Here is a 21,881-nt window from a genome sequence, read left to right on the forward strand (position 1 = left end):
CTACCGTTAGTTCTTCGATCTCCTTCCTTCTTGAGCCCCACCTCGCATCACCCTTCTCCATTTTGTCTCTTCTTGTCTACAATTCCCAGAATAGAGCCTCATTCTTATTCGCAATGCAGAGGTCTCCCACCAATTGTCATTTACCTGATGGCAATCTGACCTCTCAGGACACTCAATATTCACCCCTCCAGCCGGAGCCAACAGGAAACGGAAGTTGTCCCTCGAACATCTTACGTCAAGGAAGCAGAGACGCCACTTAACGTTCCGGTGGTGGGTCACAGATTCTTGGATCCAATGGGAATGACATGGAAGAGGATGGGAGCCGACACTTCCCTCCCCCGCATCTGTGCATTGGTAGCCTGAGGAAAGAGAAATTGTGCAGAATAGGCGGGTGGGGGGGAGGTCCTGTTTCCCTTGCTTGGAGACCGGAATATTTACACACTGCACCGAGGGGGCGGGCCGCGGACATCCCGAAGCCAATAAGTGGGGCTGTTGTTGAGAGTGTGGCATCACCCAATGGAAGGGCTGGTTGTTGCGCTGCAGTTGGCAGGCTGCTGCGGGAGGCGGTGGCGGCAAGAAGCCGGAGGCAGCGGGGTGACAGGTAGGCGGCGGTGCTGTCTTTGGGGAACGCAGAGTGCTAGATCTGGAGGGATTTTTTTTTCTTCTCCGCCTGCAGGAACTATGGAGGGGAGCTGGTGAGGGGAGTCTGGGAAGGCGGTAGCCCAAGTGTTGGTGGTTCCAGAACCTCCGACCAGGTAGCTGCTGAAGAGGGTCGTGAGAAGGCAGCTAGGCGGGGGGGTGGAGGGTGAGCCCGGTGGGGCGACGTGGGGGCCTCGGGCGCGGGGGCCTGCGGTGGCGCGGGCAGAGAACGGAGAGGCGGGAACTAGGTGGTGTGGCGAGGACTGGAGGGTTCGGTGCACGGGGCTCCAGAGAGAAAAAGGACGCGGCATTGCAGGCACCTACAGAAATCCTAGGACATGCCTCTTAGGGCCGTTTCTGCCGGTGGCAGCAGCGAACCGATCAGCTGGCGGTCCGATCCTTGAAACTCTTTATAGCTATGTACATTATGTAATCCTTGGCTGTTTTTTATTCAAAAAACTAGGTTGTCCCTCCTGGAAGAGGAGGTCTTGTAACCTATTGTGGGATCAGAATAGTTTTTTCGTTGTCTTGAGCGCTTCTACCCCAACAAGCTCTGCAGGCGAAGAAGCTAGAAGGATAGAGGAGTCACGAAGAGTTTATCCCAAATATGGGCTTGAGAGATAGGCTAGTTTGAGATGAATGTGACCAGCTTCATGTTTTGTTCTTCAAGAATTTGTTTTGAAGGTCAAAGCTCACAAATACTTTTTTTAACCTTCAGGTGAGTGAACAACCTAAGAAATCTGTAGTAGGAGGTAAGTGCACCATGGAAAGTGACTAGAAAATGATTTGGTAGATACTTCCCCTCCTAGATATTGTGAGTGTTAAGGTGGTGGTCTGATTGGGAAGAAATGCCTTTTTTTTTTTTTAATTTGTTCATAAGTCTGAGAAGCTAGTTACGGTTATCTATTTCTTAGATATAAAAGTAAGTATCTTTGAGCCTTTCCATCTGAGGTAAAATTTATTTACAGACATAATTTAAATCAGCTTTTTTCTAAGCTTTTAGAATCCATTGTATAATGAAGTGTAGAAATAAAGTAGGCATTTCTTTCAGTAAGTGTTATGAAAGAACAAACTGCATAAGAAATTTAATTTTATAGTTCATTGGAAACAATTTTAAAAGAAACATAAAATTGCTAAAATGCAGGCTGCTTGAGATGTTGCCTTTAGCTCAGTAGATAAATAATAATGGTAGTATTAGCAAGTGTGTAATTTTCCTGTGTTTGTTTTAATACTGCTGGTCAGAAAAGCTTTCTGAGATGTGATTTTTTTTCCCCCTGTTAACAGCAATTTATGTTTAGTATGACCCAGCACCTAAATAAAAATTTGTAATTTTTTCCTCCTCTAAGCAATATTTCGTAGAGTTGTATTGTTAGAGTTTGTTGTTCAGAAACATTTAGAAAACTGAGATATTTATCACAGCTTCAGATACAGACTTTGATTTGGCAGTTCATTTTTTGTCTTTTTATCCTTTTCCAAGAATGATATTATCTCGGTCACAAAAAATACTTCTGTTTTAGGTATTAAGTACTGTGGTTGAATACCTGGGAACAAATCTTTGCTTTTATGTGGTAAAGTGTGTGTGTGTGTGTGTGTATGTATGTGTGTATTCTTATTATTATGTAACCATCCTGTTAGAGCTGTCTTAGAGAACTAATGGCTGATTTTCAGTGGCCAGTAGGTGTCATTGTAGAATGCAATAAAGTTGAACAGAGTAAGAAATTAACCAAGTGATTTAAGAAACACTATTCTAAATTAGACCATAATTGACTGATTACTTACAGGCCACTAGAAGTCCTCTTTTCTGACACATTTCGGTATTGGAAGTGCTTATGGGAATTTGAAATAGTGTTTAGAGAGAAGTGTGGTTGTACTTAAAATCAGCCTTGAAAGTAAACTGTCTTGACATGCAATATGGATTTAGGTTTTTTTAATACACATTTTTGGCATATAATGTTAGTTTATTAAGTCCTTGAATGATTAAAATATTCAGCTTGATTGAGCTTTTAGTAGAATATAGAAAGCTATATAACGAAAAGCTAAAATGATAAAGCATTGGCAGAAAGTCTCCAAACAAATTATCCATCCAAAATATTATTTTGTTACTGTTCTTTTAATGCTAGAACAAAGCAGTATTTGTTTTCTCATTGTGACTTCTTAGTTTTTTAACATTCAAAATAACTTCTTTTGACATTTTTATCTGACTAGTAGGCTATGTACTTTTCTCAGGATGATGACCTGAACATTTGTCACTGTCCAATAAGTAATGGACTCTGGAGCGAGCTGACACAGAACGCCCAGTGCAGCCCCTTAACTGGCAGAGCCACCTACTGAACTCTTGTTACTTTGTGGTTCTGCTGCTCTGCTGTTGATAAGTATTAGAAAAGAGACTTAATTCAGGAATTCTCCTGACAAGTGGAGATGTTTTTATATATAGCTACATGATATAGGTAGGAATCATAGTAATTTTAACAGGAGTTTTTAAAAGATACATATAAATAACCATGATAGCATTCTACTTCCTTTCAGAATCTTAGTGAAGGGAAATATAAGAAGTGGTAAATATATTTTGACGAAAAACAAATTTCTTAGATGATAATGGCTCACTACTGGCTTCACTTTAAAATTATTTGCTCTAATTAAAGGCGCTCACAGTTGTGGTATAAACAGTAGTTTTAGCTGGAGAGAAAGGGCTGCCATCTCTACTAGGGTTTTTATAGCTCAATAAATTTCCACATTTAATGTCATAACTGGGATAGATTTTCTTTTTTTAAGGTTTATTTGTTTATGCTTATAAGAACTGAGGTACAGGCCAGAGATGTGGGAGGTGAGAGGATTCACCAGAGACAGAGTGGGGAGCAGAACAGGCAGATGGACTGAAATACACTGCTGAGGGCAGCAGTGGGCGAGACGGGAGAGGTCTGCTGCACCGTGTGAGTCCCGCTCCTTGGCTTGGGATCAGATTCATGCTGCAGGCTGTTAGTAGTTTTGGGAAGACTGCACTGGGGCTGTACTTCTAATGCCTCAGTTCAGAGAGCAACTGCATTAAGCTGTACTAAACCTGGAAATAGTGAATGTTTTGATTTTGACAGGAGTCTCGTTTAGAAACTCATGGTTTATCTTTGTGAATTTTAGTCTGATATGAAGTTAAGTAAAAGAAAAAGTAAATGAGTAGGTTTGCATTTTGTAGAAAGGGGCAAAAACTCAATAACATATTAAGCAGCATGACTCTGATTATTATCTGTAGAAGTCTAATTCTCTTTAGGTTTGAAATAACACTACCAAAGCTGTAGTCATAATATATGGTTAGTGGCACCAATTTATTGAATAGCAAAATGTGCAGAATATTTTGTTTTATAAGTACTAAATCCAAAGAATGTTAGGATAAAATTTATCTGTTGTCATTATGGTTTCTAGACTTATGGTATGCTTGAATTCTTAATGTAGAGTTCTATTAGGTACACAGACTTAACTGCTTTACCTCCTTCAGTTTCTTTACCATATTTTTTAAAAAATGGGTATGTAGAGATGGATGCTGAGTGGGAAGTGAAACGTGCTTTTTACATATTCTTTTTTTTTTCAAAGATTGTATTTTTTATTATGCATACAAGAACTGAGGTTGGGGGTGGCAAGGAGGGATGAGAGGATTCACCAGAGACAGAGTGGGGAGCAGAATAGGCAGATCCACTGAAGTATACTACTGAGGGGAGCAGCCGGTGAGACAGGAGAGGTCTGCTGTGCCATGAGGCTGAATTATTTTTAAATTGACTTTTTTTTTTAGAACAGTTTTGGTTCATAGCAAAATTGTGTGGAAGGTAGACAGATTTCCCATGTATTCCTTCATCCCCTGCATACACATTTGTACTTGCCCCATTTTCAAAATGCTTTGCAAAATAAGTTTCTACACTTGTTATAGTCAGTGAACCTACACTGACATAAGGTTATCACTCAGAGTTCATAGATTAAGTTAAAAATTAGTATTGAGTCTTATTTATTATATGGATTAAGATTTATTTATTCATACAGAATTGGGGTACAGGCCAGAGATGTGGAGGGTGAGAGGATTCACCAGAGACAGAGTGGGGGGCAGAACGGGCAGATCGACGAGGTACACCGCTGAGAGGAGCAGCGGGCGGGTCAGGAGAGGTCTGCTGCGCCATGTGGTCACCTCCGGGGTGGGCATCGAAATCATGCGGAAGCGGCTTTAGATTCTCAGTGCTGTGCTTTAACCTGCTGCACCACAAGGGAGGGCCAACTTTACTTTCTTAATATTTAATTCCATTTGTTTCTCTCAAATTCTGCAACAACTTGAGATAGTGTGATGATTTAGGACCTGGAGGTAGACTATCTAGATTAGAACCCACCCCCATTGTTTATAACCTTTTTAACAATAGGATTGTGCAATCCAGCAGTTGCACTCTTGGACATTTACTCCAGAGAAGTTAAAATTTATATCCACACAAAACTTGTCATGTATATTCCTAATAGCACGAAACTGGAAACATCCTATATATTCATCAACAGGTAAATGGTTAAACAAGCTATGGGGCACATTTATTCCAGGCAGTAGCAGTAAAAAAAGAATGAGCTACTGATGCATGTAACAATTCGGGCGGATCTCAAGGAACAAAAGCTCTCAGGTTTTGATTTCATTTAAATGACATTCTTGAAATAACAAAAGTGATAGGAACCTTTTAGTGATGCATCAGTTTTGTGTCTTGATTGTGGTTGTAGTTATGTGAATCTACAAGTTATAAAATTGTATAGTTATACACAAAATAGACTAGTAAGCATTTGTAAAACTGGTATAATCTCAGTAATCTCTGTGATCCATACCAATTATCAGTGTCTTGATGTTTTGATATAATTACACAGAGTGTGACTTACCAGGCCTCCCTGGTGGCACAAGGGTTAAAGACACAGGATCATCAAAGCTGTTGCCAGCCACTGTGGCATGAGTTCTGTCCCCAGCCAAGGCAATAACCCACATGGAGCAGGAGACCTCTCCTGTCTCACCCACTGCAGTGTATATTTCAGTAGATCTGCCTGTTCTGCTCCCCATTCTGTCTCTGGTGAATCTGTTCACTCCCACATCTCTGGCCTACATCTCAGTTCTTGTGTCTATAAATAAATAAATCTTTAAAAAAGTGTTTTAGCATTGGGCAAAACTGATCAAAGGGTAAAGGACCACCTGACACATGTTTTGGGGACTCCTGTGAGTCTTTTAATTATTTCAAAATAAAAAAAGATTTTAAAAGGGTTATTAATGAGGAATAAATGAACAAATATATGTAAGGTTCTTATTAGAATGCTTGGTGCATCATAAATGTATAATGAATAGAATAGCAGCAGCAGCAGCAGCAACAGCAACAGAAGTGATAGGTTAGGCCTCTAACCTCTCACTGCTCACTGGGAACATTAAAATAATTTCTTTTTTAAGGTTCATTTACTTACTTATGCGTACTTATGGGTACAGAACAGAGAAGATTGACCAGAGAAAAGAGTGGGGAGCAGAACAGGCAGATCAACAAAGTACACTGCTGAGGGGTGTAGTGGGCAGTTCTAGAGAGTTCTGCCACACCATGTGGGTCACCTCAGGGCCAGGGATCGAACTCTTGGTGAAGCAGCTGTGTTGAGACCCATTGTGCCACCAAGGAGGGCCCTCAAATAGTTTTCTTAATTGGTCACTGAGTCTTTTATCATTCCATGGATTCCATCATATAGTATAACCTGAGTGCTTTTTCAGAAGTGTCTATTATGTATTATTTACTTAATATATGTATTATTTACTTAATAGAAAAATTTTTTAATGGCTCCCCGTGGTACTTTCATACATTAATTTTTTCTTAATCATTCCAGAATGAAGCATTATTGTTAGCATCACTTTCTCATTACTATAATAAGTGAAATTAAAATAAAAAGTGAAAGATCTCAAGTGATTTTTATTATCATAAAGAAATTAAATTTTAAGAGATTTATTGTTACTTATTTATGAATAGAAGAACTGAATCAGTAGGGTGAGGTGTGTGTGTGTGTGTGTGTAGGGGGGGCGGTGAGAGGACTCACCAGAAATGGAGTGGGGAGAACAGGCTGATTTACAGAAATACACTGCTAAGGGCAGCAGTTGGTGTGGCAAGAGAGGTCTCCTGCTATCTGGTTAGCTCCCTGGCTGGGAATCAACTCACTACACAGCGGTGATAGGGCTGAGATATAACCCCGATGCCATCAGGGAAGCCCAAGAAATTCATACTTTTAATACGTTATTTTAAAGTAGGTTTGTTTGATATTACTTTCTATCATATTTTCACTCCAAAACATAGTCCATTGGGCAAGTTGACTGAGTTGCAAGATCCAGGATGTCTTCACTCACATGTTTGCAGTTGGTGGTGTTCATTGGTTTCTCATCCTCTCACAGGCTAGCCTGACATTTTGATATGGTATCTTCAGGGTGTCATTCTTAAAAGGTGAAGGTGGGAGATGTAATGCTCCAACACGTGTTTGGAGCTTGGAACTTATTTAATAGTCCTACCACATTCTGTTGGCCAAGGAAGTGGAGAAACAGAAAAGACCTCTGTCTCAGTGAGTCCATGGTATCACAGTCCCATAGATACGTGGCTTAAGTAACAAACATTTATTTCTCACCATTCTGGGATCTGGGAAGCCCAAGATCAAGATGCCAGTGAATTCTGTCCCTGCAGAGGGCCTGCTTCCTGGTTCATAGATAGCTGTCATCTCACTATATGATCGCCTGGTGACAGAAGTGAGAGCTCTCTGTGGTCTCTTGTAGAAGATAACTAGTCCATTCATGAGACTTTTACCCTCATTACCTGCTCACCTTCCCAAAGCCTCACCTTCTAATACTATCACATTGGGAATTAGTGTTTCAATATGTGAATTTTTGGGAGACACAAAAATTTAGTCTGTACAATAGGCCCCACAGAGAGATCAGTTTTTTGGTTTTTTTTAATGTTCCTAATAGAAGTATGAGAAACAGTTAAAAAATATATATATATATACAGTCACTGTGAGAAATTTGTGGAAACAAATAAAAAATCTGAAAGACATTAAGTGGTAAGCCTAAAAGGACAGTTTCAAAATCCTTATGTATAGAGTAGTGTGCATAATATGAGGAAGAATCAGTTTTATTTGATTGTTGTGCGTGGCAGTGTTTCCTGAAAACTTAAAGGGGGTTAATCTGTTGAAAGCTTACTGGTTTTGTTTTTTGGTTTTGTTTTTAACTTGAACAGGCTTAAGACATGTAAAACATTTCATGAAGGTGCCTTCCCCCCACCTTTATTTGCTTATAATTTGATCTTGCATAGTTTTATAAGCCACATTTCTTTTCTAGAACAAACTCAACTGTTGGCAGGAAACTACTACATTATGAAATCCTGTTATCATGTTAACCTACAGTAACAACCCACCAATATGGTGGTATACCTTTGCCACATGCAGATTTTGTTCAGGCTTGCTTCCTACTCTTATCATTTCAGTAGAAATATCTTAAACTTGTTAGCATTAAATTGAACTAGCTGAGATTGCTATTGGCACCTAAGACTACAGATTTTTTTTTTTTTTGCTGAAATTTCTTATCAGTCAGGAATTGTGTTTGGCTGCCAGAAACAGAAGAGAAATAACTATTGCTAAAGAAGAGAGTGATTTATTTTTGTCTTGGGAAAAATTCAGAATAAGGTAGCTAGAACTGATATGGCAACTCAATAGACTTGTCAAGGATCCAACACTTGTCTTTTTACTTTGCCATTCTTATCAAGTGGCTTGCATTCTCAAGTTTACAGAATGCTTGTGGATGTCCAGCTACCAGTATCCATATTGTAGGCAGGAGGAAGGAGTAAGAAGAACAAAGGATAAAAGGGATCCAGCTCTCATCTTGTAAGAAACTTTATAGTTCTAGAAACTCTCTACATGTTATTTCCTCTGATCTCACCATCTGGAACTTGGTCTTTTAGTAGTACTTAAAAGAGATTTAAGAGCCGAAGCCACTCTTGATATGTTGTAAACCTCATTTGCATCCTAATTCAGACAATGTTTTAAAAAATTGACAGAATTATACATTTGAACATTGTCATTTGATCATATAAAATAATTGTTAGTTTTTCTATATATGATAATGTGGTTATGTTTTTTAAAATTCTTATATTTTAGCAGTATATGCTAAAATATTTACAATTGAAGTGATATCCTGGATTTGCTTCAAAATAATTGAGGGAGAGGCCTCTCTGGTGGCACAAGGCATTAGAACGCAGCACTGTGAAGCTATCTGCAGCCACTGCAGTTCCAGTTCCATCCCCAGCCACACCATGTGGGTCACTCCCCTGGTTGGGGATCAAACTTGTGCTGCAGGGCTTCGATAGTTTCATAGTGATGTGCTTTAACCTGTTGTGCCACCAGGGAGGACCCTATCCTAGCAACGATTTTAAATCAGCTACTTTAAATAAATATGTTCAAAGAAAGGAACCACATATAAAGAAATAAAGGAAAGTTTAAAAATGAGGTCTTGAGAATTAGACTTTAGATAGAAATTAACATAGGAAAAAAGGAAATAGTAAGCCCAGTATCTGGGTTTTATTAGGACTGGTTTCTTCTTACTGCTCTTTCCCCACATGGTTCTTTCATTTTTCATGTAATTAATTTTGTTGAGACTTCAGAAATTCTTTATTGCAAGAGATTTCTTTTCTGTAGTTTTCTTATTGAAGGCTAATACATCTCTATTCCATTTTCTGGTTGCTTGCTTTTCCCTGTGGCTGCTGTATATTCAAAGGAGTCTTGGCCTCTTTCTGTGGTTATCTTCTTTTTTTAAAAGATTGATTTTTTTATGCATACAGAACTGGCATGTGCAGGCCAGAGGTGCAGGGGCCTTGAGAGAATTCACCAGAGACAGAATGGGGAGCAGAACAGGCAGATCAAAGTGCATTGCTGAGGGGAGCAGCAGGTGAGACAAGAGAGGTATGCTGCACCATGTGGGTCACCTCTCGGGCCAGGGATTGAACTCACACTGAAGTGGCTGTGGCCAGCGTGCAGTGCTGTGTCCTAACCCTTTGTGCTACCAGGAAGGGCTGGTTATCCTCCTTTAACAGTGCTCTCTTTCTCTTCCACGCGACTCATATCTGCTCATGGTAAGCATTTGCAGTCTTCACTGACACACTGGGATGCTCTTTCCAACATATCAGTTGGCTCTTTTCATTCACTGTGGTTACTAGCTAGTTAGTTTCTTTAGTTTTCTTAAATGTGAGTCATAGTAGTATGATGTATCTTTTAAGCTGCTGAGTCAAGACCTCTGAGTAATACCCTGAAATTCCTTTTTATTAGACATGGGGTCAGAAGATAGTGTCACTTGATGAGACAGTGGGTTCTCCTGATAAAGAGTGGTACTCATTACATTTCAAAAACCCTTTACAAAAAATTCTCCTCTGCTTTGTGATTCTGATACTTTTATACTTTGAAGGATTATTTGTGGAGATGCATTAAAACTGTCTCCTTTGCAAATTCTGTGTTGTGTTTTTCATAGCTTTACTTTTTACAAGTATCATCAAAATGTATATAAGTGATATTTGGTTTTGATGCAAAAGTATTAGCCTACTTGGAGTTATCTAAGCTTCTTGGATGTGTGGTTTTGATGTCTTTTATTGCTTTTTTAGTACTCAGCCATTTTCCCTTTGTGTCTCCTACTCTATTTTCTCTTATTCTTGGGGCTTTCAGTAAAATTATCAGAAAACTTAATATTGTCCCACAGACCTTGGATGACTTGTAAATTTTTCCACATTCTGTGTTTGAGGCTTGGTAATTTCTTTTGACTTTAAATTTGTTTTCCCAAATACTTTTACTCAGTACTTTCTAAAGTGTATTGGAGTTTGTTGGTGAGCCTAGAGAAGAAATTTTTTATCAGACTGAGTGAGTTTTAGAAAAATTCTAATTCTTTCTTTTGATTCTTTGTTATCATTTTCTTCCCTCTGTTGTAATTCTTGTTTGTTGCCCAGCTTTTTCACAAGACCCATTAATATATTATCTTAGTCATTATGAAGCCCCTGTCCAGTATCCCGTGTTGAGGTTCATTGCTGTATTGCTTGACCTACAGATGGTTATTTTTGTCTTGAAAAAAATTTTTTTAATACTTATTTATTTGTACATACAGAACTGGGGTGCAGGCCAGAGGCTCAGGGGCGGTGAGAGGCTTCACCAGAGACAGAGTGGGGAGCAGAACAGGCAGATGGATGAAGTACACTGCTGAAGGGAGCAGCGGGCGGGTCAGGAGAGGTCTGCCACGCCATGTGGTCACCTCCGGGGCAGGTTGGAATCCAACTCATGCAGAAGTGGCTTTAGCTTCTCGGTGCTGTGCTTTAACCCGCTGTGCCACCAGGGAGGGCCCCTGTCTGGAAATTTTTAATTAAATGCCAAACATTATGTATGGAACAGTAGAGACTGAAGCAAATTGTGTTTATACCTGAAAATGAGCACACTTCTGTCTATCCTGTGGTGTTCAGGGTTTGAGTAAATCTACTCAGAAGTTGAATGGGGATTGTATTTGTTGCTAACTATTATTACAATTAGTGCACTTCAAGCTTCACATTAAAAAAATTTTTTTTAAATATATATGTATTTTTTACAATCATTCTCCATTTTGTACAGTTTTCATCTCATTTGTAATCTCTTTGGACTTCCCACCACCAGTTTACCCATGTGCCATCATCATAGTCCCTTGTCAAGCTTCAAAATTTTCTAATGGTCGGTTACTATTACATTATGTTAGAGAATTTAGGTCAGAAGGCTTATCTCACTGTTGATGCTTTCAGTCATCCATAAAATAGGTCTCTATTCTTTTTTATGTGAAACAGTTTTTTTTTTTAACTTCAAATTCCATTTAAGAAATAGATATAAGACGGTTCTTCTTGAGTGAGGTTTGGTAACATGTTCCTTTCCAGAAATTTGTCCATGTCAACTAAATTATTCAATATATTAGCATATAGTGTTCATCGAGTCTCCTTATTTTCTGTTTAGCTTTGTAGAAAATAGCAGTTAAGAATAATGATGAGAAAGATATCACCTATTTGTCTTGTTACCATTTCTGAGTCTCGTACTGTTGTATTTTTAGCACTAGAATTTCTTTTGTTTCATACATCATTTTTGAATTTTTCTCCAAATCTTCTGTTAGTTCTTTAAATATTGTTAAAACAGTTATTTTAAGTTTTTGTCTGATATATCTGCCATCCGGTCTTTTTTACATAGTTTCTTTTAATTTTGTCCCTTTGAATGGGACACACTTTCTTGTTTCTTCATATGCCTTATTATCTTGTTGTTGTTGATTTGCTAGACATTTACTCTATATTAACTCCCGAAATTAAATTTTGGTTCTTCCCCAGAGTTTGCTGGGTTTTATTATTGTTTATTGTTGTTGTATTTTTAATTGAAGGTTATTGTGTCTCCTGAGATGTAAAGATCAGTTGATTTTGAATGCACCTGTCTTTAACTGCCACAAAGGGAAAAAGAGGATAGTGAGAGGTAGATGGTAAATGAGCACAGACTCTTCAGATCTCCCAGAAGTCACTTCAGTGGGAGAAATGGAACTTTCAACAACCAGGGGGGGTGCAATAACATGGCTGCCCAACTTTGTATTTCTGTGAACAGAAGCAGCAATTGGTGATCAGAGCACAGATCTCCAGTGTTTGTAGAATAGGATGCTCACCTTGGCCTCAGCAAATTGCTTCAGAAACATGTGTAGCTCTTTGCCAAGTGACTGGGGTTGTAATTTGGTAACTTACTGTGCTAAGAGGTGATCAAAATTAGTTGCAATTAAAATTACAAAAAACACAAGTCTTCCCATGGAAATACACACATTCACTAGATTCTACAGTTCCAAAATAGTTACATCAAACAGATTTTTCAGGTATAATTGAGTTGATGTTGACTCATTCCTTGTGCTTTCTCTTCCATCTTCCCAGAACCCACTTTTCCATCTTAATTTTTGTAGAATATTATTGCTGGATGTTGTTTTCTGGATTGGGAGAAATTTTCTTTTGTTGGTTTAACCATGTTCTGTAACATTCTGGTTTGTTGTTTCTGTTGAGAAATTTGCTGTTAATTTTATTGTTTCTATGTTACCTTTACAAATCTCTTTTTCCCTTCCTTTCTTTCATAGTTTTATCAGATCCTGGGTATAGTCATCTTTGAATATATTCTATTTGGATTTGGCAGAATGTATTGAGTCTGTGAATTGATTTCTTTCATTTATTTTGTAAAGCCACTTTATTCTCTTTGAATATTGTTTTTATCTTTCTCTTTCATCTGATACTTCACTTATATATGTATTAGACATTTTGAACATGTCCCATATTTATATACTTTGTGCATGAAAAAACCATAGAGTATCTTAACACTGTCATCTTCCTATAGGCGTAAAGTTTTTTTCTGTCACTCTTAAGAATGAGGGACCCATTGCCCCCAATTATTAAGGAATTGAACAGTTTTAGGCCCGTGTTAAACTTGAATAAAACTAATTTTTCACATCATTTCCCCCATTGGTTTTTTCAGTTTGTTTGTTTATATCTAAATAAAGAGCCTAAGGAATATCTATGTCTTTAGGAAATATTGTTGAAGCATATCTCTGCAGAAGTTCCAGCATAGTTCTCAAATCTGCCTGATTGCACTCTTAAATTTATTGTTTTGGTGATTCAGAATCTTCAAGGTATAAAAAAGATGGCTAGAATCTTACTTCCTACTCTGTTTCCTTGATATCAAGGTCTACTTCCTAAAGTATTATCAGTCAGTGTAGTATATCTTTGCAAAGGTATTCTGTTAGTCTTTTTCACGTTTTCACCCTCAAACCCTCCACTACTGTAAAACCTTTTATGAAATGAAAATCTCAAGTGATAGCCAATATATAAGTGATTAAAAAGTCAGCTACTGTTGTTGGGAGTAGCAAGTTCTAATACATTTTTTAAAAAGATTTATATATTTTTTTATTCATACAGAACTGGGATACAAGCCAGAGGTGCAGGGGTGGTGAGAGGCTTCATCAGAGACAGAGTGGGGAGCAGAACAGGCAGATGGACTAAGTATACTGCTGAGGGGAGCAGCATGCGGATCAGGAAAGGTATGGGTCACCTCTGGGGCAGGTGGGGATCGAACTCATGCTGAAGCAGGTCCAGCCGGCTTGTAGTGCTGTGTCCTAACCAGTTGCGCCACCATGGTGGGCCTCTGATACATTTTAAGTCTGAAAATTCATTGGAGATTTTACAGTCATATGTAATCTAACTCCAAGAAAATTTTATTGTTATTCTTTGTATTTAAAAATAATATTTTGTTAAAGAACCTGTTTTGAATTTTACATTGGTGATTTAGATTTTAAAGTTGTAATATAGTTTTGAATAACAGAGGTAGAACTTAATATAGTCAGGCATCAGTTACATGAAAATGGAATTATTTGGGCCTTTCTGGATGGCACAGTGGGTTAAAGCACAGCACCACAGAGCTATCCACAGCCACTGCAGCACCAGTCCGATCCCTGACCAGGGAGGTACCCACATGGTGCAGCAGACCTTTCTTGTCTCCCCTGCTGCTCGCCTCAGAAGTGCATTTCAATAGATGTGCCTGATCTGTTCCCCATTCTGTCTCTCGTGAATCCTCTCACCCCTTGAAACTTTGGCCTGCACCCCAAATAAATATAGCATAAATAAATATGCATAATAAATATAGCTTTATGCATAAATAAATGTAGCTTTAAAAGACGAAAATAAAATTATTTTATGAGAAAAGTGTACTTTTAGCAATTGAAATTTATTCTCTCCAATCAAAAATTTTAATATGCTATTGTGCCACAAATTCAAGTAATAGCACTTTCTTTGTTCTTTTTAAAAATAATAAAATTTTCAGTTCTGTGAAACTCATCCAATGTTATTTTATGAGATTTATACTTATGCTTAATTTTACACTGTGTATTAGCATTTTCATGGTGTGTGTGTGTGTGTGTGTGTGCTATTATTGTAACATTTGAAAAGTTAGATTTAGCTGGTATATAAAAAGTTAGAAATTTTAGCTGGTATATAATTTTATAGATTATTCAAATGATACTCCAGATAATTTAAGTAACCTGTTTAATTCTTGCAGATAATTTATGATATATTTGAAGCTATAACTTAAGGCTTCCTCTCTCCTTCTTTAATGATTTTTAATTAGACTTGATAATGTTACACAAGTATATGCTAGTTATTATAAAATTTTTTAATCCCTAATTATTTAAGTTAGATATATTACATTGTATGTGTCTTGTCAAGCTTTCTCCTTTGTATGATATTCTGAAGTCAGTTATCTCTTGGTATTTCACAGCTTCTCATTTTCATTTTTTATAGAGTTGGAAAATATTTAAATCTCAACAAATGAATTCCACATTTGAACTCTGCTGCATTCCTGTGCCACCTCCTCCTTTAGAAAACTGATCTTAGAACAGAGGTAAAATTATAGCATTTAACTTCTTAAAGGATGAAGAATGAATTTTCTGTGCATATTTGGTAGATACATTCTACCTGAAACAATCACATAGTGATTATGACCTTCAAATTTTAGTTCTGAAAGTTGTATCTTTTTATGTTTTTGTTGCCTAAACTTTACAATTAAGTTTACTGAGCTTAATCATATTATCCAGATACATCTAGATGAGTGTTGTCGAATAGAATTTCTGTGATAATGGTTTTTATCCCTATCTGTTGTTCAGTATGGGAGATACAAGCTCCATAGAGCTACTGAATGTAGCTATTACAATTAAGGGATTGATTTCTTTAAATTTATCTAATTAATTTAAGTTTAAATAATAACATGTAGCTAGTGGTTACAACTGGTTAATAGAGCTCCAGGCTTTATCTTAAGAATTTGGCAGTTATAGTAGTGGCGCAGCTTTAATTTATGCCTTGAAATATCTTTATAGTTGTTTTCAGAGTTTGAAAATTAATAACAGCAAAATCAGTTTTTACTGTTTTATATGTTGCCTTGATAAATATAGCTTTGTTTACCTGATAATTTTGATCTAACAGAAACCAGTGAGAGCAGTTGTCATAGGTTGCTTTGTTCACTGATAGCTTAATTTGTTAAATCTAAAAAAAAAGGAACCTTTCATATATCAATAGGTAGTGTCATCTCCATTTTATGACAAGATTGGGTGCATTAAGGGTGGTATGGCTGTTCCCTATTTCATAAATATGGTATTTTTTAAAAAAAGATTTATTTATGCATGAAAGAACTGGGGTACAGGTCAGAGGTGTGGGTGGGGGGGTGGATCAGAAAGAATTCACTAGAGACAGAGTGGGGAGCAGAATAGGCAGATCCACTGAAGTACACTATTGAGGGGAGCAGCAGGTTAGACAGAAGAGGTCTGCCATATGTGTTACCTCCCTGGTGGGGGATTGAACTCGTGCTGCAATGGCTGTGGATAGCTTCATTATGCTCTGCTTTAACTATCATTGTGCCACCAAGGAGGGCCCATAAATATGGTATTTTAAGTCCCTTTCCCTAGGACATGTAGTTTATAAGACATGGAACTGGCAAGTAATATAGAACCAAAGTCCATACTCTATCTCTTACACTGTACTGTCTCTTGTATTTGGTTCTTTATAGATTAACATCTAAAAAAGATACATGCTATTTGTTAGCTAAGATACAATTTATACCCATGTATGTAACAACTTATTGTACTTGTACAAGTACTGTGAGAGTGGCTTCTCCTCAAGCAGTTACCATCTTCCTTTAGATCATATCTAGCAGTTTGCTATTTTATTTTGTTTTAGTCAGAACTTGCTAATAAAGATTGCCATTACTGTAGTCACCAAATGATCATCATCTTCTGTGATATCCTCTCTATTGTATACTCTGGAAGTAAGGCATTGTAAACCTGAATTGTTGTAGCATGTTGGTGCACCAGCTTGATTTTTGCTTTTAAATACAGTTTTCATGCAGCCAGGTATATTACTGTATATTATATAGTAGAAGAAATGATCTTTAGAATTCTATGATTTCCATTTAAATAAATAAAGGAAAAAATTGCAGTATAATATTTTATATCTGTTCAAGAGCCACCTCTAGATACTATGATACTCAATCTAATTAAGAAATAAATATTTGCAAAATATCTCTGCAACCAGTACTATCCTATTTTTCAAATATAGATGCTAAAATTTATTTATAGTATTTTAGATTTAGAAAGTAACTAGATTAAAACTCCAGTAAGGAAACATATTTGTTTGACTAGAAAATGTCATTGAAGTTGAAAGGACTGCTATTTAGATAAAGATCTTTATCTGCTAATAATTGAATGGAGCCAGTTATTTACAAAGCAGGACAGCATTCCTTGTTGGAATGGCCTACACAGATGCATTGGTATGAAGATGTACCTGAAGGCATAAAGAAACTGTGAGGAAAATTTGGTTGGAATATAGAATGTTGTGGCAGGAAATTAGTATGACCCATAAAAAAGGGGCCAGTTTTACAGCATCTTTTTCAACCATAGGTTATTAGATTAGGGATTAAATTAAAATCTAGTTTTGCCACATATATTGTGTTACCTTGTGAGGGTCATTTAGCCTCTTTATAGCTTAATTTTTCTTATCTATTACATGCAAAAAACAGAAGCTACTTTATGGAACATAGTATAATGAAAATTAATTATATAATACTTGTAGCAAGCACATATTTAGTGTTTACCTTGTGGTAAGAACTGTGGTAAGTACATAATAACTATATGAACTAATTACTGTTATTCCTGTTTTTGATATGAGAAAAATGAGACACAGAGGATTTAAGTTTAGCTAGTTAATAGACTAGTTATCTTAAACTTAGACTTTTCTCACTCCAGAGTCCATGCTTAGAACCTGTTCTGGGAATCATTTAAGTGGGTGGAACCAAAACTATTTTTATATTAATACCAAGACAGTATTTGTCTTCACTGTCATTTTCTGATGAATAGTGAAATTTTTCAGTAACAGATTGATTATGGAAGCATTATGAGATTTGCAAAAAATGTGAAACACTGCTTTTCTCACTAAATTTGTTTTTGTTTTAGAAAAATAAAATTGTAACTTTAAGATGTTACTTATGTTGATGTATAATGGACTTTTAAAAAATGAAATTAATAAGCTTGTAAAGTGTAGAGTGAAAGGGATAAGAGATGAAATTATCCTGCTGGTGACAAAGCAGTGGGATAAAGTGCAGCACTGCAAGCTGGCTGTAGCTGCTTCAGTGCGAGTTTGACCCCTGGCCCTGGAGCTGACCCACATGGTGCAGCAGCCCTCTCCTGTTTCGCCCGCTGCTCCTCTCAGCAGTGCACTTGGTCAGTCTACCTGTTCTACTCCCCACTCTGTCTCTAGTGAATCCTCTCACTGCCATTGCTCCGCTGGCTTGTACCCCAGTTCTGTATGTGTAAATAAGACAATCTTTAAAAAAAAAAAGAAATTTGAGTATTATTCTAAACCACTGTATTTTTCTGCTTACTAAATTAGATAAATGTATCAAAAATGTTGGGGGAGGAAAGTGCACTGGACTGTGGTGATGGCACATGGGTGATTTGGTGATGGGAAGCCCACGGGGGTTAGAACTGAGATGGAAAATGGCACAAAATGATGTAAAAATAAACTATTACATTATTTTTAAAATCCTAAAAATAAATATTCTACCTCAAAAAAAAAAAACCAGATGAATTTTGGAAAGTAGGTGATATGTTGTTTACATTGGCTCACTATTTATTGACCTGTAAGATACTTCCCCCCAACCCCCATTTTGAAATCATGATGTGTCTTGTTTGAATAAATATCTCTATACAAGCAAGTAAATTATTACATAGCAGTAGAATTCATATTTGGTAGAATTTAGCTTTGTGTATTATTTATTCAGTTACGGTTTCAATTGATATTAGTTGTGCCACATGTGATTGAATTTGAACCCTTAATTATTGCTTAAGATATTTACAAACTATCACAGCAGAATATATAGCATTACAGTGAGCAACTAACTGTCTTAGTAGATGATTGCTGAACACATGCCAGTTAGTTGAAGGATAGCAAAACTGTCAGATCTTTTGGTCTCTGATTTCACATTGGAGCAAGGTTAGGATGACTGGTTCATGCATCTGGGAGAATATCTACCTGTCAGAGGTTTCTGGTGATTTTAAAGAAGCTTTTGACTTTCATTCTATATTTAATTTGGCAAAAATAAAATTAAGCTTAACCAAGTAGAAAATGAAGGCAGAAACCACAGGTTTTGCTATCGCCAAAAATTAAGCTGTCATTGCTAAGGTGCTAATTAAATTCAGTTCAATATACACAAGTATTTAAATCAGCAGATATTTGAGTGCCTACTCTATGCCCAGCACTTGGGGTTCTGTTTTTGTCCTGTGAAGTGTAGATTCTAGTAGGAAAAACACAGTGATAAATAAATAATTAGGGTTGTTACAGGTTTTGTTAAATGCCATAAAGAAAATGGACAGAAAAATAGAGATTGAAGGGGAGAAAGAACTAGCAGAAACCGGCCCTCCCTGCTTGCACAGCGGGTAAGGATGTAGAGTTGCGAGTTTGATTCCTGACCCTGGAGGTGATCCACATGGCACAGCAGACCTTCCCTGACCCGCCTGCTGCTCCCCTCAGCAGTGTACTTCGTCAAACTTCCTGTTCTGCTCCCCATTCTGTGTCTGGTGAATATTCTCACTGCCGCTGCACCTCTGGCTTGTACCATTTCTGTATGCATAAAAATAAACAAATCTTTAAATAAATAAAAAAAAAAAGAACTAGTGGGAACCTGTTTAGGTCAGGTAGAAAGGGAAGGCTCATCAGAGGAAGTGACATTTGAACTGAGTCTAATAAAACAGCTATGTAGGGAGAGAGCTAGAAGAGCATGCCACGTGACTAGCATAGGCACCAGAGGTTGCCAGGAATGTAAAGGATGAGTTTTTAAAGTCATACGTGATTATATGGGTGAAATTATATTATACCTTTGTCCTTTAAACATTTTTTTCAGTTTAATACTTAAATTATTTATTTTCTATTTAAATTTGTTAATAAATACCTGTTTTTAAATTAGTAGTATCCTAGAAGTGAGTCAAGGTGCTGGTATTTTGATTATAATAATTATTAACACCACTATATTTCTCTATTAATTTATTATTTTTTAAAGATTTATTTATTTATGCTTGGTACAGGCCAAAGGTGCAGGTGTGGTGAGAGGATCACCAGAGACAGAGTGGCAGCAGAACAGGCAGATGGATGAAGGACATTGCTGAGAGGAGCAGCGGGCGGGTCAGGAGAGGTCTGCCACTCCAAGTGGGACAGACCTCTGGGACAGACCTCTGGGACAGGCGGGGTTCAAAATCATGTGGTTTTAGCGTCTTAGTGCTGTGCTTTAACCCTCTGCATCACCAGGGATGGCCTAATTTTTTTTTTTAAGTTTTTTTTTTTTTTAATGCAACTGAACTGGGGTACAGGCCAGAGTTGGAGGGGCAGTGAGACAAAGCAGGAAGCAGAACAAACAGATGTACCGAAAAACACTGCTGAGGGGAGCAGTGGGCGGGTCATAAGAGGTCTGCCACACCATGTGGGTCACCTCCCTGCCCTCGTATCAAACTCCTGCTGAAGCTGCTGTGGCCAGCTTCATAGTGCTACGTTTAACCCATTGCGCCACCAAGGAGGGCCTTTTTCTCTATTTCAGGGTTACTAATTCGCAGTCATTTTAATTTTTTTAAGATTTACTTATTTATGCATACAAAAACTGAGGTACAGGCCAGATGTGTGGAGGATGAGAGGATTCACCAGAGACAGTGGGGAACAGAGTGGGCAGATCTACTGAAATACACTGCTAAGTGGGGCCGCGTGCAATACAGGAGAGGTCTGCTGCACCATGTGGGTCAGCTCCCTGGCTGGGGACTGGGTGATCAAGCTCTTCATTTCGTATCATCTAATAACTAGTCATGTTCAGTTTTATCCACTTGTGTCATGGGTTTTTTTTGTGTATGTCAAAGTCCAAATGAGATATTGAGAGATATTAAAAAGCAAACAAATCAACAACCAAAGTATGGGTCTTATCTGTAGGTTTCCTATTATCTTTTATATCCTGCAATTTATTAAAATAAATCCATCAGTCTATCATAAGAACATTTGCTATTTAAAAGTAAAGGATATGTCTTCTTTGTGTATTTCTTGCTTATAAAGTACTTAGATAATGTACTGTAGAGACAGTTTTTAATTATTTTGTAATAAAGGGGGAAATCAGAAAAATTCACTTCCTTTTTGTAGGTAGATTTTAGTGTGTGGAATTTGACACATTCTTAGATATTGTGGAGTTTTATTTATTTATTAAATATTTGTTTATTTATGCATATAAGAACTGGGGTACAGGCCAGAGGTGCACAGGGATGTTGACTGGGAGTGTAAGAGGATTTTCTGGAGACAGAGTGAGGAGCAAACAGGCAGATGGATGAAGAACACTGCTGAGGGAAGCCAGCGGGTGAGTCAGGTGAGGTCTTCCCTAGCCAGGAATTGAACTCATACTGCAGTGGCTGCAGACAGCTTCATAGTGCTGTGCTTTAACCAGTTGTGCCACCAGGCAGAGGTGTTTTTTTTTTAAGATGTTCTTTATTTATGCATAGAAGAAGTATGCCAGAGGGTTGTGTGGGGGTTGGGGAGTGAGAGTATTCACCAGAGACAGAGTGGAGAGCAGAACAGGCAGATGGACGAAGTACACTGCTGAGGGGACCAGTGAGCTTGTGGGTCATGAGAGGTCTGCTGTGCCATATGTTAGTTCTGTGGCCTGGGATCGAACTTATGCTACAGTAACTGGCAATAGCTTGATAGCGCCGAGTCTTAACCCTTCGGTCATAGGGTAGCCTGAATAATGTGTTTTTTATTAAAGGAATTTTTGCTTTAGTTCCTTGAAGAAAGTTTCTTCCCCTTCTGAGAAGTTATTTGCTTCTCCCTGTTCTCTCTTTGTGAAAGTTTATTTAAAAAGGAAAACCTTTTACTGTATTTTACACTTTAAAACTAATCCATCCCTTGGTTTCACTCATAGCAGGAGTATAAAGGAACAGGGGAGAAAATAATAATAATTATAATGAACAACTATATACCAGAGACATTTTATGGGGGTGGAATGAGGAATGGGATAAAAAATGGGGGTGACCCATGTTTATTGCTGCTTTATTTACAATTGGAAAAACATGGAAGCAGCCCAAATGCCCAAAAGTAGATGACTGGATTAAAAAGATG

General features: G+C 37.6%; 1 protein-coding gene across 3 annotated transcripts in view; it reads left to right on the forward strand.

Moving 5' to 3' along the window:
* The first annotated feature begins 555 nt into the window (after positions 1-555).
* The window catches only part of FAM126B (family with sequence similarity 126, member B), a 56,202-nt gene continuing 34,876 nt past the window's right edge, over positions 556-21,881 (forward strand). For 2 of the 3 annotated variants that reach the window (XM_012728583.1, XM_012728579.1), the window contains exons 1-3: positions 556-601; positions 1,358-1,391; positions 14,997-15,096. The gene's annotated coding sequence lies outside the window, so the exon portion shown is untranslated. Of the gene's footprint in view, positions 602-738; positions 756-1,357; positions 1,392-14,996; positions 15,097-21,881 lie in introns of those variants that run through there. The other variant, XM_012728581.1, reaches the window with a different exon arrangement.

The sequence above is a fragment of the Condylura cristata genome, unplaced genomic scaffold (genome assembly GCF_000260355.1).
Source record: "Condylura cristata isolate star-nosed mole 26May11 unplaced genomic scaffold, ConCri1.0 scaffold00002, whole genome shotgun sequence".
NCBI lineage: Eukaryota > Metazoa > Chordata > Mammalia > Eulipotyphla > Talpidae > Condylura > Condylura cristata.